General features: G+C 41.7%; 1 long non-coding RNA gene across 1 annotated transcript in view; it reads left to right on the top strand.

Annotated features, from left to right (window-relative positions):
- The window catches only part of LOC121658394, a 32,374-nt gene extending 20,187 nt beyond the window's left edge, over positions 1–12,187 (top strand). The window contains exons 2-3 of the long non-coding RNA XR_006013942.1: positions 7,366–7,456; positions 9,490–12,187. This is a non-coding gene — a long non-coding RNA (uncharacterized LOC121658394). The remainder of the gene's footprint in view (positions 1–7,365; positions 7,457–9,489) is intronic.
- The last annotated feature ends 283 nt before the right edge of the window (positions 12,188–12,470 follow it).

Genomic DNA, 12,470 nt, shown 5'->3' with positions numbered 1-12,470 from the left:
CCAGTGATTGTCAGATTTCTTCTAAGTTATGGCTGTCATTATATGGCTATATTGGCTTGTGGGTATGTTCTGCTTGAGAATGGAAGTGGTTTGTTGGAGAGCTCTGGGAAAAAGGCAAGTAAATATGTTCAGGAATAAATAGCTGTGAGATATAGATGAAATTATGAATGACACCATATAGTTAAACATGAATGAATGGAGCTATTACAAAGAGAAGAAACTTCTGTCAAAGGACAGGAAAGCACTGTATGGTGCAATATGTTCTTGTAGTGCAGTCAACTCAAGTGAGAATCTCAGTCCCTTTCAAGACTTCACTGATGACCTCTTCTCTGTGACCATTAAAGGGTTTTGCATTGCAGTGAATCTAGTCAAAGACTAGTAGTTGTAACTTCTTGTTCTTTCTCCCTTTTTTCTGTAGGTTTAGTCTACATAGAAACCTGAGCCAGTGTTGCTTGGTGGATATTTTTAACAAAACAATTAAATGAATATAGAACCACTGTACATGCCTAAATAAGAAAGATGGACAGTCTCTTACTTCTAAACTTTCTAGTTATCCTTTCACTGCTTGGAATAGCCCAAACAGGAGAGATGGAACAAAACCAAGCCTCTGTGTTTGAGTCTTGCTTATATTCTGGGGGTTTTTTTTGTTTTTTTTTTTTTTGTTCCATTTCTACCCAGCAGCCTAAGGAAGGAGCATACACAAAACAAGAGTGCATGGTTCAAGAACAAGTACTCACTGCAAAGAAATTTTCCCAATGTAAAGAGCTACTGAAAGAACAAAGAGCTGTAATACATTTTACTATTTATCTTCTAATCAACATTATGGCTATTTACATTTAAGAGGATTTTTCTCCTGATAAGCATGTAGCATGCTGCCAAACATAAGAAAATAGCACAGTTTTGCATCTGAAGGCTTGAGTTGGTATGTTTTGGGCTTTATGGAACCTTAGGGATTTCCTGTTAATTACCATGTCCCGCCTTGCACAAGCTAGAGGTTTTCCCCGTTTTGTTAGCCTGCCTTTCATTCTTTGTGACTCTTCAGACTTCCTTCTATCAGCCCTTGCAGATGCAAATTCTCTTCCAGGGACAAAGTAGAATTTCAAAGCAATTAGGAGGTGTGTGGTTAACCTTCACGAATCTTCACAACTGGTATCACTTAACATTACTCTAAATAGCCTCAGGGTAATTAAGCCACTGGTTCTGTCTTTCTGGTTTTGCTTCTACTGCTCGTAAGTTTAAAAATCATAATTGGAAGCCTTATGTTTTCTGAGCTGGTAGAAGAATACATATTCAGGCTATGTGTATGTGCAATGAGTGGTAGAAGTAGGCAGCAGGGAAACTGCTGAGATGGGCTTGTGGAAAAACTTCAGGCCCAGCAGAAACCCACACCATACTTTCCAAAAGCAAAACTCCAATAAAACCTCACTGGATTCATGGTCTGATTTAATTTCTTCCCCTGCAAGCTTCGTGAAAACAGGGGAGCTGGTGACTCAGTCTGTCGCTGCCTGCAGAGCCGTCCTGCAGCCCTAATAGTGGTGACGGGGAAGTCACGGGTGTGAGTCACACTCTGAGCGGATCCCTCACAGCAGCATCAAGCTGTGTTTCAGAAGGAGCCTTGTGCATCTCAGCTTCACTTCAAGTGTGTGTTCTCATCATTTGCAGTTGTGTCAAATGCCTTGTAAGAGCAATAGTTTTTACCCTGTTCCCAGGGAGGGAGGGTGGTGGCTGCGTTACTACACCCAGACACAGCTTCACCACCTCTAGTGAGTGCAAAGGAGTGGTCAGCCACAGTTTGGGTGTTTCTCTCTCTCTCCCATTTGGGTGTTTCTCTCTGTCCCCCATTTTAGGTCAAGGAGGGCGTGTGCACATTTCACAGACCTGTGCCCAAACCTTTGGTCAGCAGCCAACCCCTTCTCACCAAAGTGCTGAACATTTCTAGCTTATGCTCCCCACACTTCAGCTGCTGTTCCCCTAGTCCAGTATTGACACAAGTGTCAGCTTAACCCTGAAGAGGTGACACTGCCTTATTGAACTTCAGCTTATTTCACTTTATCTAGAAGAAGCACTTTCCTTGCCAGTTTTGTTTTTTTCTCTCTCCACTCTTCACCTCATCCAAAAAAAGGATTGGAGAGGAATTAATTTCCAGCTGTGCAGAAGAAGAAAGAGAAAAGAGAACAAAACAATTCACAGTGCAGCCAAATTTCAACTGAAAGATGACATTGCCTTTACTGAGCTGTAAATACAGATGACATGCTGCTCTTTTATGAAGGAATGGGGAAAGAGAACGTGCAACTCCATCAATATGAGTAAAGATATCGGCAATATAATGAATTTAACAGCATGTCACGTTACAGGATGGAGAATTCTTAGCCCAAGATCTAGAAGATGAAAGGGCTGAAGCAGGAGGAAATTGCCTCCACTTCTGAAAAGATCACTGCAATATTAATAGACTCCTGGGCAAGAGCTTCCTTACTGCACTGGTGTTAGAGGAAGTCCAGTCTTAAGAAGATGGGACTCACAGACGGTGACTCAGGATACAGCAGAAGAAGAAGGGAGCTACTGGAAAGGTGCTCATCAACAAGATGTGAGACAACACTGTAGAAAACAGCTGTGCACTTACAGTTGTAATTTTGCCCTGAATAAATGTAAAGCCTAATACATTCTGATTTATACTGAGCTCTGCCTGACATAAAACTGGTGCCTTTTTCCCTTTTTCCAAGTTTCAAACCCTGAAAATTCAGCTTTCATTTCAACCAGGTATTTCTCTCTACTCCTCTTTTAGGATCTACCCTAACAGAGAGGGTTCTTGGCTTAGGATTTATATGCCAAGTGGGGATTTTACCACCACGTGGGGCTCAGGTTCCCAGCCTGTGGTTCAAGGCAATACACAGGACTTGGAGTGACATAATTTCAGTCAAAACCTTTCCTTTCCTTTCCCCTAAACTGGGACCATCATTCCTTTCCTTCTTGCTGCTCTCAGTCTATTGTTCCCTGTGCTTTGTCGGTACCTCTGTCCTGCTCAGGTACAGAGACATTTCCATAACGCAGATGCGAGAAGAGCTCATTGTTTTTTAGGCGTAGGTCAGTGTGCAGGTGCAGGCAGACCCAAATGGCCGTGGCTTGACTGAGTGCGTGGGAGCCAGTGCATGGCTGTGCCAACTAGCTCTGAGGGCCACCCTGCCTTTGGGCAGGAATCCCTCCTACCTGCAGGGACAGATCTTTGTCTCTGCTTCCAAACGAACTTCCTTTCTGTAAGACAGCACCAGTTGCCAGAAAACCGCACGTGGCTGTGGCTGAAATACCAAGAGTGTGATTCTGTCTCAGGGATCTGCTGCCTTCACGCTGTGCTCCAGCTGTGCTTTCGTGGCAGATGACATCAGCAGCACTCCTCAAGCCCAGCATATAATATTCTCAAAGCAATGCAGAAACTAATTAATTCCAAGTGTGCCCTTAATCTCATAACACAGCTTGTACATGCCTTTAGTTTTGCACACGCAGGAACCAAGCCTTCTTTCTCCTTATCCTAAGTGGTCTTGAATTAACTAACATTAAATAAACATGCAAGGTTGTATGTGTTCCCTACAGACTGCATGATGTTTTTGCAATGTGGGTCTCATTTAGATCAAATGGGTGAAAGGAATCGCAAACCTGGCATTGAATAATAAAACAAGTTCATGACAGTCCTTGTGTAAGCCAAAGCTTTCAGAGAAATTTACCACCAAATTCAACATTTCAAAAAGCGTCTTTAATTTTCACATGTGCAACTACAGCACTTCATCAATTCATGTCCTAACTATCTCACACTGAATACAAACAATAGGGAGACCAAAAAATCAGGAGACATCAGTCTCATCTCAGTCCTGCAGCTTTTTGATCAAAACTCAACAGAATTGGTAAGAAATATTCTCAGCAAATTCAGCAATTTCTAGATCACATCATAAAAATGAATCCCCACTAAGACTACATCTCTTTTAGGGCTTGCTTTAGATCCAGATCCATTTGAACAACTCTTAAGAAAAGTTAAATATCTCATAAAGTTGTTGTATCTGTTTTGACACTGTAAGAAATGGATTTTATTAGATTGGTGTAATTTCACCAGAAGAACTCTGTGGTGCTATGATCCTGAGCTGATTACCATCATCACAAACAGTGAGTTCACCACCTTTTCTGGAGCACCGTACACGTCACTGAGCCTGTCTCTGCTCATGAAGTTGTTTCTTGAACTTCACAGGCAGCTGTAGCACAGGACTATGTATTGCTGCTGCCATTGTAGTCTTCATAATGATATGCAGCAGTGGGAAAAAGTGGTTCATAAATGTACTCCAAAATTCAAATTGAAAATGAAAAGAGAAATAGCAATTTGACATTCTTGTTGGGATTTTCTTTTTCCTCTGTTTTTTTCTATCAAATAGTTGTATTTCTCTTGCTCATCCTCTGTCTCATGCAGCTGTTTGCTTGAGGCTACACTGAATGAATGAACATGAATGAAGCCCCAGGAAATGCATTTTTACAAAGTTTCTACTGTTCACAGTGGTGAAAAAAGTTTAAAAATGTGAGTAAAGTGATTGCTGCAAGGTTAGCAACTGTAAAATCAAGAAAAGGGAAATCACTACACAGTACCAAAAATTGTTGAGGGTGTTTTCTTCTAATCTAGCTGTCCTGAGGCTTTTGTTCAGGATTTTGTGGTGCTTTGGAATGATGTCTGCTACAGTAGGTTGGATAGTGACACCTGAAAAATCTGGGGAGACCAAAGGAACAGATCAGCTGGTATCTGCTTTATTTTCCTTCTAGGGTTCCTGAATGTAGCCATTCAGTTAAGAGGGTCCTTTCCATGAGGCCACTGACTCCTTTCCAGTGCACAAATGGCTGGAGAGGCACCCACATAGGCCTCTGTTAAGTGATATAAGGTGTGTGCTCCTGGCCTGTTGCAATTTATCCCACTAGCACTAATTAAAGAAAAAGAACCTTGGGACAGTGGTGGTGGTGCTGGTGTTGGACTGACATCATGCTGACACCAGAACAGGTAACATGCCTTGGTGGCAGACAGTGACTTTTGAAAGAAAATGTGTGTGATTGACAACCTCATGATGCAGCACTGGTATGCAGTAATGAGGCACAGCTTCTTGGAAACTGTTGCAACTCTTGAATTCTTGGGGGTTTTTGGTTTTGTCGGGATTTTTTTATTCCCAGTTTTTGTCATAATGGGCAACATAATTTGCCAAGGACTTGTTCCATTTCCACCTTGGGTTACTCCTGGGCTGGGATTTTCCTTTGGTCACAGTGTCAAAAATGCCTTTGCTTGAGTGGGAAATTAACATTGAGTACACGGGAGTGTGATCCCACAGCTGGTACCATCGCTCCCCAGAAAGGTAAGAGGACACCAGGTACACCAAAGGCTTCTGTGTGAGGTAGTGCAGAAAACCTCTCTCCTTTGCACTGGACTTACCAATACCCTTGTAAAAAACCACTGTCAGATGTTTTAACTACAAAACACAGCCCAAGATCACATCTCTCATACCCAGATAGGCGGTGTAGCATCTGTCATCTTTGTACTGCTCATGCTCCAGCCCTGAGGACAACCACCACCCCATTATCCATTTATGAAATGTTTCATCCAAGGGGTTGATGAGTAGGACAAGTGGGAGCTGTGTCACCTGTGGATCCCAAAGTGACCTCTCTGCCTGTCACAGGAAAGCAGCAGCAATGGTCTAAACATGTGACATACACAACATCACAAGGCATAGCAGGGATTAAAATGGGTAATAAAGTGGAAAATATGTTAAATATTTCTGGGCTCTTCGGGTATGGTGGATGCCTGTTTGGGTTTAATACAATTTAAGGGGCAGACACTCCAAAATGAGTTACCACCCCTTTTAGTTTTAACCACTCCCCTTTTTACCAATAAGAAGAGGAACATCTGGCTTCTGGAATTCAGGAACAGAAGAACTTGTCAAATGCTCAGTGCCAGCATCTCTGCCTCTCCCTCAGCCAACTGGACCCAGCTGGTACTGGCACTGTGGTTCCCGAGCCGCTGGTGTGTTGAGGGGGGAAAGAGATGGACCCACTAAGCACTGAAGAACAGCAGCCTGGCCCCAAATGACTACAGCTACAAGTTGTAGACAGGGATTGTGGAATCTGCCTGAAGCCATACAGGACTGCAAAGTGCAGCTTCTGGGGCTGCTACTTGGAGACCTGCCTGAAGCAACCTCCTTGGGAGCATGGGACAGGAAAAAAGGCTTGTGCCTTGCACCAACCCAGCTTCCCCACAAGAATGAACCATAAAGGCAAGAGAGCGCCTGTCTGAGCAACCCTGACCTTAAAAAAGGTCCTGGCATTTTCCAAACACAATTCCACAATTAGCTTTCCAGACACCAGGTCTTAAAGACCTGGCATAATTTTTGGCATATGACATAGCAGAGAGACATATGGAATACAATAACATTTTGAGTTACCCAGGACAGTCCCAAATTTGATAAAGTATTCATTGCATTCAGCAGTTCAGGTGCAGAGCTAGGTGATCTCCAAGGGTTTATCGCACTTCTACCCTTATACCATCTTTTTATTCCAAACCTATTATTTTATGAAACTCTTAAATAGTTATTACACACATTACATTATCTTATATTCAGTCTTCCAGGAACTAGCAAACAAACCCTAGGTTATCCTGTATATTTAACTTCAGCTAGGCTTACGTCCTCCTCATTTTTCTTTTTCTTTTTGCTGATGCTATTGGTTTTGGTTTTCTTTCCCTGGAATCTTATTATTTTTAATTAAAATAAATAGCTTCAACATAGCTTTTCTCAAATAATGCAGACTATCTAAAGAATGCTAGAGAAGTTATTTTCATTCACTTACTTCTAAAACTTTCATTATAATTGGAACATGCTTTAAACTGCTCCTGAAGTTCCTGTCTAGTGCTTTTCCCTTTGAATATTTTACACTATTTATTTCATTGTTTCCTTTCTAAAGTGCCAGCAGGCAGGCTTTTCAAGTTAGAAGTTTCTGTAGATAAAATGTCTTGGTGTTTCTCAAGGGAGGATTGTGTGTTACTGTGCTTGCTCTGCCCTTGTGCTGGAGCACACCTGCAACATTAGCGAGTACTCAAGGGATCTCCTGTGGTGGGATGTGTCACAGAGCTGAGACCAGGTGAAGACTTTTCTTCCCAGTAACATACACATACAGAATCAAAATGCTGCTGACATAGATCATCTAGGTCAACAGACAATACCCATCTTTTTCTTCAAAGAAGGAGACGTGCTACAAGGCACCACAGAAAATATGCTGATACAGCCTGCATCAGTCATCCTGACAGACACCCTAAGTGATTTCACCGGGCATTAGTCATGTCCATTCTTCCATTTCCAGGCAACATCGTTAACTCAGTGATAACACATAAGTTGCATGTCTGCATCCCTTGGCACACTGACCAGTGTTTCCAGTGACCCACTCCTGGCAGGTAAGTGCTTTGCAAACCCCTCTGCTCCAGTTCAATCTCCTTGACTGTGGTTTCATCATCTGTTGCAGGCCAAATATGGGCAGACTTCAGTGGTACTGAAAAGATATTCGGGCCATCTCACAACTGTTGTATTTGGTTTGACTCCTTGCTTGGATTGCAGATGATATTTTCAGGCCTCTGCCCTTCTGTACTGGAATCATCATCTGCCTTTTTCATAAGTGTGAACTATTTTGTCCAAGATATGCACAGTTGTCATCTCTACTCAAAACACACAAAGGCAACAGAGTGGTTCTAAAATATTGCCGAATTCATTTACAGAGTGATATCAAACTGTGAAGTTTGGGTAAATTAGAAACGCTTAAAGAAAAAAAGCAGAGAAGATACAAAAATATCCTGAGTTTCAGCTGCAACAAAATCAAAAATGGATGAACACTTTTGCTGAAATTCAGAAGCAGCATCTGAAGCGGACCAAACACAGGCCTGTTGGAGATATAGCTCATACTCTTTTCAAAGTATAAGCTGTGCCTTGCATTGCTGTGATGAAAAAACAATTAGGTAGGCTTGGTGTTTCCTTAACTTTGCCATGGGATTTTTTGCATGTCTAAAGCTGAATTTGAGGTGAAACTCAGAAACCCCCGCTAAGAAGTAAGGGTCATAAGGCTGAAGTAATTGCTGATTGTAACTTGCTGAAAATGCCAAGGAGACAGGTTCTTGAAGTTACTAACATCATTTAGTTACATTATAAGTCCGCATGACTGAGTTTTGTCTAGAAGTTTCCTGACATTTCTGAACAAATATCATAACATTAAGGACTCTGAAAATATAATTTTAAAGAAATCTGCACACTAGTGGTGCTTCTTCATTAAAACATGGAATGTTTTGTCCCCTTGTAGGGACAAAAGGTAAGCTGATAGAATAAAAAGGAGGCCATGATAGTGATTGAAGAGACCAGTCACTTTCACAAAGTGCCTGACAGGATGGAACCCAGCAACAGCCCAACTCTGGAAAACCTCCTGATTTATGCTGTGGACATCAGCATGCATTTTTGATGCCAACCAAAACTCCGTGGCCTCAGAGGCAGACAAACACCACTCCCAGCTCTGAGAGAGTCTACAGATTCCTAGTCTAGTCCTGACCAAGAGGGGTGCAACCTAGTGTTCAAGAGCTGCTTGAGGCTCATTGTGCTCTCCTCTGTGCAGGCAAGACAATGCTGGCTACAGCTGTCTCCTCCCCAGCTTTGCTGCTGCAGCTCAGATTGCATTGACTCTCAGGTATTTCTTTCCCACTCTCCCACATCCTGGGTCTCTGCTCAGATTTCTGACATGCGGGGTTTCAACCCAACCAACTGCACCTTCACTCACTCTAAACATCCTGGCTCTTTGTGACACCCTCTGCAAGTTCCAAGGAGTCACAGCAGGAAAATACTGCAGTGGCATTGCAGTTGCTTCCCTACAAAGCCATGAAATCACAATTTCCTTCCTACTGCCTCTGAAAGCCACTTCATCAGCTTTGCTAGGTCCCCTGTTCCGCCTCCTAGGCAGGCTTCACCTCTCAAGTTCTTGGATGAAAACTTTATGGTGGCTTTTGTTTGTCTCTGTCTTTCAGAAAGTGAGGAAGCAAATGCACATTCCGGCCAAGGCTTCCTGAACTTCAAGTGATTTGAGGGATTTGTCCCCCAGCTGAATCTGTTTAGTTTGAAGTGTCTTCTTTCACTGTTAACACCTTCTTCAACCTCTCCTGAAAATGCTTGCATATAAAATCACTTAACTGCACTAACAGTGCAGTTACACTGGTTTGCTTTTATGGAGGGAAAAAAGTCATTGCTCTTCACCAAAAAGAGTTTAAATGCACTCACTCTTCACAGAAATAGGGCCACTAGACCTTGTAGCTGTCCAGGAAAAGAAAATAATGCAGTAGTTTTAATGACAAATAGAAGTTAAATATCACTGTCAAAGCCATCCCAATCTCTAAAGGGTTGTCTCTGGCTACAGAAATTCAACTTTCATAACCTCTTCCTTCTGTCTTTTTTGGAGGCAAACAGCTGGTTCCAATTACCCTGCAGGAATGCCGGCCCCAGGGTGGTGCAGAAGTGAATGTGCCATATGAAACCTGCAGCCTTGATGAAGAAGGGAAAGGAGTGTCCTGCAAAGATCATTGAATAATGATGACTAATGACCCATTTCCTATGTACATGATCTATCCGGAGACATTATCTGATTGACTCCTGTTGTTTCAGCTTCCCTTCTAAAACAAATGTGTTTCAGCACATAGAACCCACTGGACCGACTCAGGGAGAATATATGCTACCCTATTATATTCTTTTTAAATCTGTATTAAAATATCAACAAAATACAATCTTCCCCACTTCAGAAATGACTGTCTAGAGGCAAAAATTAATCCCTCCTCCTTCTGTGTCCCCTCCCAGGCATTAAGAGTTCTGTAACGTTGTTGACATAACCCTGTGCCACAAACACAAAATGTCTTTAATTATGGAAATGGAAAATTAATGTCTACACATATTTAGCTTCTGATCTAATGTTTTGGCTTTGGGCATATAAAGAAAGCTTGTGTGCCTGTCACCTGATCTGTTTTTTGGTCAGTAGTAGGTGTGTTTGTCTAATACGAGGTGCCATCCCTCCCAGTAAACCTTGCACTGTTAACTGTCAGTAAAGTCACACTCAGGCGACACATTCTTAGCAGCAGTGGCTCCAAACAAACACACAATTATGTGAAAGACAGCTGACCAGTGGGACATGTCACACATGTTTAATATATGTGGGAATGTACTGAACAGCCAGAAGGAAGAATGTTAATTTTCTTTTGACTTACATGTGAAAATGAAGGTTTTTCAGACATAAGTTTCATTATGAATGGCTATCTTGAATTTGTAATTGCAGAGAGAGCCTCAGAAGAGGATAATGGAATACTTTTTCAAAACTGAATGAGTTGAAAAATTCCATTAAAGATTATTTGAAAAACAGTATAATGGTTATTTTACATCTACATATTCATTTTTCCTGTATTCTTTCTCACATTCAGAACAGAAGTATATATACAAATTTTAATCACCTGCAGGCATAAAAACTGCCAAGTGACATAGGAGAAAAAAATAGCAGGAGAATTTTTGAGATAAGAAAATTAGGAAAAAAGGAAGATTTCTGTCTTTGCAGCTGGTAAATAAGCTAAAAGGTCGTAATCCAGCTAAATAACAGCTGAGAAATCCTTTACAAAACTTTGCTATTTTCCCTCTGGAAGATCCAGATGCCTTGGGAGGGTCCTGACAGCCTTCTCAGAGCATGGATCTGTTGGGCTCAGGTGTGTGAGCTCTGCAAACACACCCACATCCAGTTCTCCCTTATGAGGGACTTGGGCAGGAAGATCACCGGTCACATAAGAGCTTAGTAATGGACAGGCATATTTTATACATCCTCATCATCATTCTGCAGTTTCAGAAAATCTGGCTTGGAAAGTCATGCTGAATCTCTCCAAAGACAGTTTTTTCTGGTTTTGTAGCCATCCTACTAAGAGAAGTGTAATCTAAATATGGCACAGACTCATAAATGTACACTGGTTCTAGGAGAGGTACACAGTTGTACGAGTGGGTTTCAGTGGGTTTCTCAGTGGTTACCATGACCTGCCCCGTAAAACAACTTAAGGGGAACAGACCATCTCATTGGACTGCCAGATTTCTATTTTGAGCCATGGCATTTTATCAGCTGCTCAAGAATTTATGCAGTGTCAAACAAATGCTATCAGATCCAAGCAAGTGGTGATCAGCCTCTCTCTGGACCAGTTTTGTGAGACCCTAAAGCTCATAACCATTCTCAGAATAATCCTCTGGGGACCAGACCACAAACTTCAGACAAAACCATTTCCTCCAAACTTATCCTAAAATGGCTGCATTTTTTTCTGGAGTGACTGTCTCTGACCAGTGTTTGAACACAGGAGGATGGTACAAGAGGTAGTTCCCAGACTTTGTTGCCTGCATGATGTCCAGGTTCACAGCAGTAATGAAGAGTTATTTTCTTTCAGACCCTGTACATTGTAAATCTCAAAATAGTAAGATATCACTGTCTGATCCTGTTCCTGTTCCTATTAGCAGAACTTTCACTACTTTTCACAGTGACAGCAAAATCTGCCTGGAAATATTTCAGATACACCTGGACATGCAGGATTTACTGCTAAGTTAAGTACATCTTACACTTTCTACATGTAAAGCATTTCCTCTTCCTGGCAGCAGGTTTGACCATTTTCCCAAGGACAACACTAGCATGTTCGCTATTATTTCACGATGAAATAGCGTTAAACATTTGTGTGTCCATGTGTGTATACATGTGTGTACATGCATGTAGCCAGGCTTTTGTTCTGAGCAACAACAAAGAAAAGATATATATGACAATAAGACATTGAGACACAGGTCTTCTGCCTTGTTAAAGTATTTTATCTATGTTCATGAGATTGTTTTAGTTTCATATAAGGTTTCTTTCATGAAAAATCTATTGCTATATTATAGTTATATATCCAGACTTTCAATACCACAACACAGGAACTACAAGGCAATCTGCACAACCACTCCCAAGAGAGGTTATGCCCCATATGGAACCCCTTGAATACTTACACACTGGGGTCAGCAGTTGCGCTTAATATCTGTGAGAAATTCTACAATGATGTTTAAGGTCATATCTATTTTCATGCTTAGAAGCTAATTCTGTTATCAGATTTCTAAGAAATAAATAAGGACTTCATCCAGGCTCCTTCACTGTCAGAAAACAAGTTATTGTCTATTATTTGACAGCACGGAAAGATGACCCCTGTCATAGATTCTGGAAATAACGAAAATATTCTCTTGAAAGGAAGAGTGGCTGTGGGATTGTCCATCCAGTCAGAAGAGTCTTTAAACATTTTCAGTAATGAATACCAAGGCTGTCCAAAGCTCAGTGCTGCAAAATAGGAATTAAGTAGCAACAGCAAGGAGTGTGTGATCCTCCCATGGCTGCACACATCTGTGGCAGAG

Source organism: Corvus kubaryi, unplaced genomic scaffold (genome assembly GCF_017639235.1).
Source record: "Corvus kubaryi isolate FWS band 111438036 unplaced genomic scaffold, C.kubaryi_AGA036_p1.0 split3-37296, whole genome shotgun sequence".
Classification (NCBI taxonomy): Eukaryota; Metazoa; Chordata; class Aves; order Passeriformes; family Corvidae; genus Corvus; species Corvus kubaryi.
This window is presented reverse-complemented; position numbering and strand designations above follow the sequence as displayed.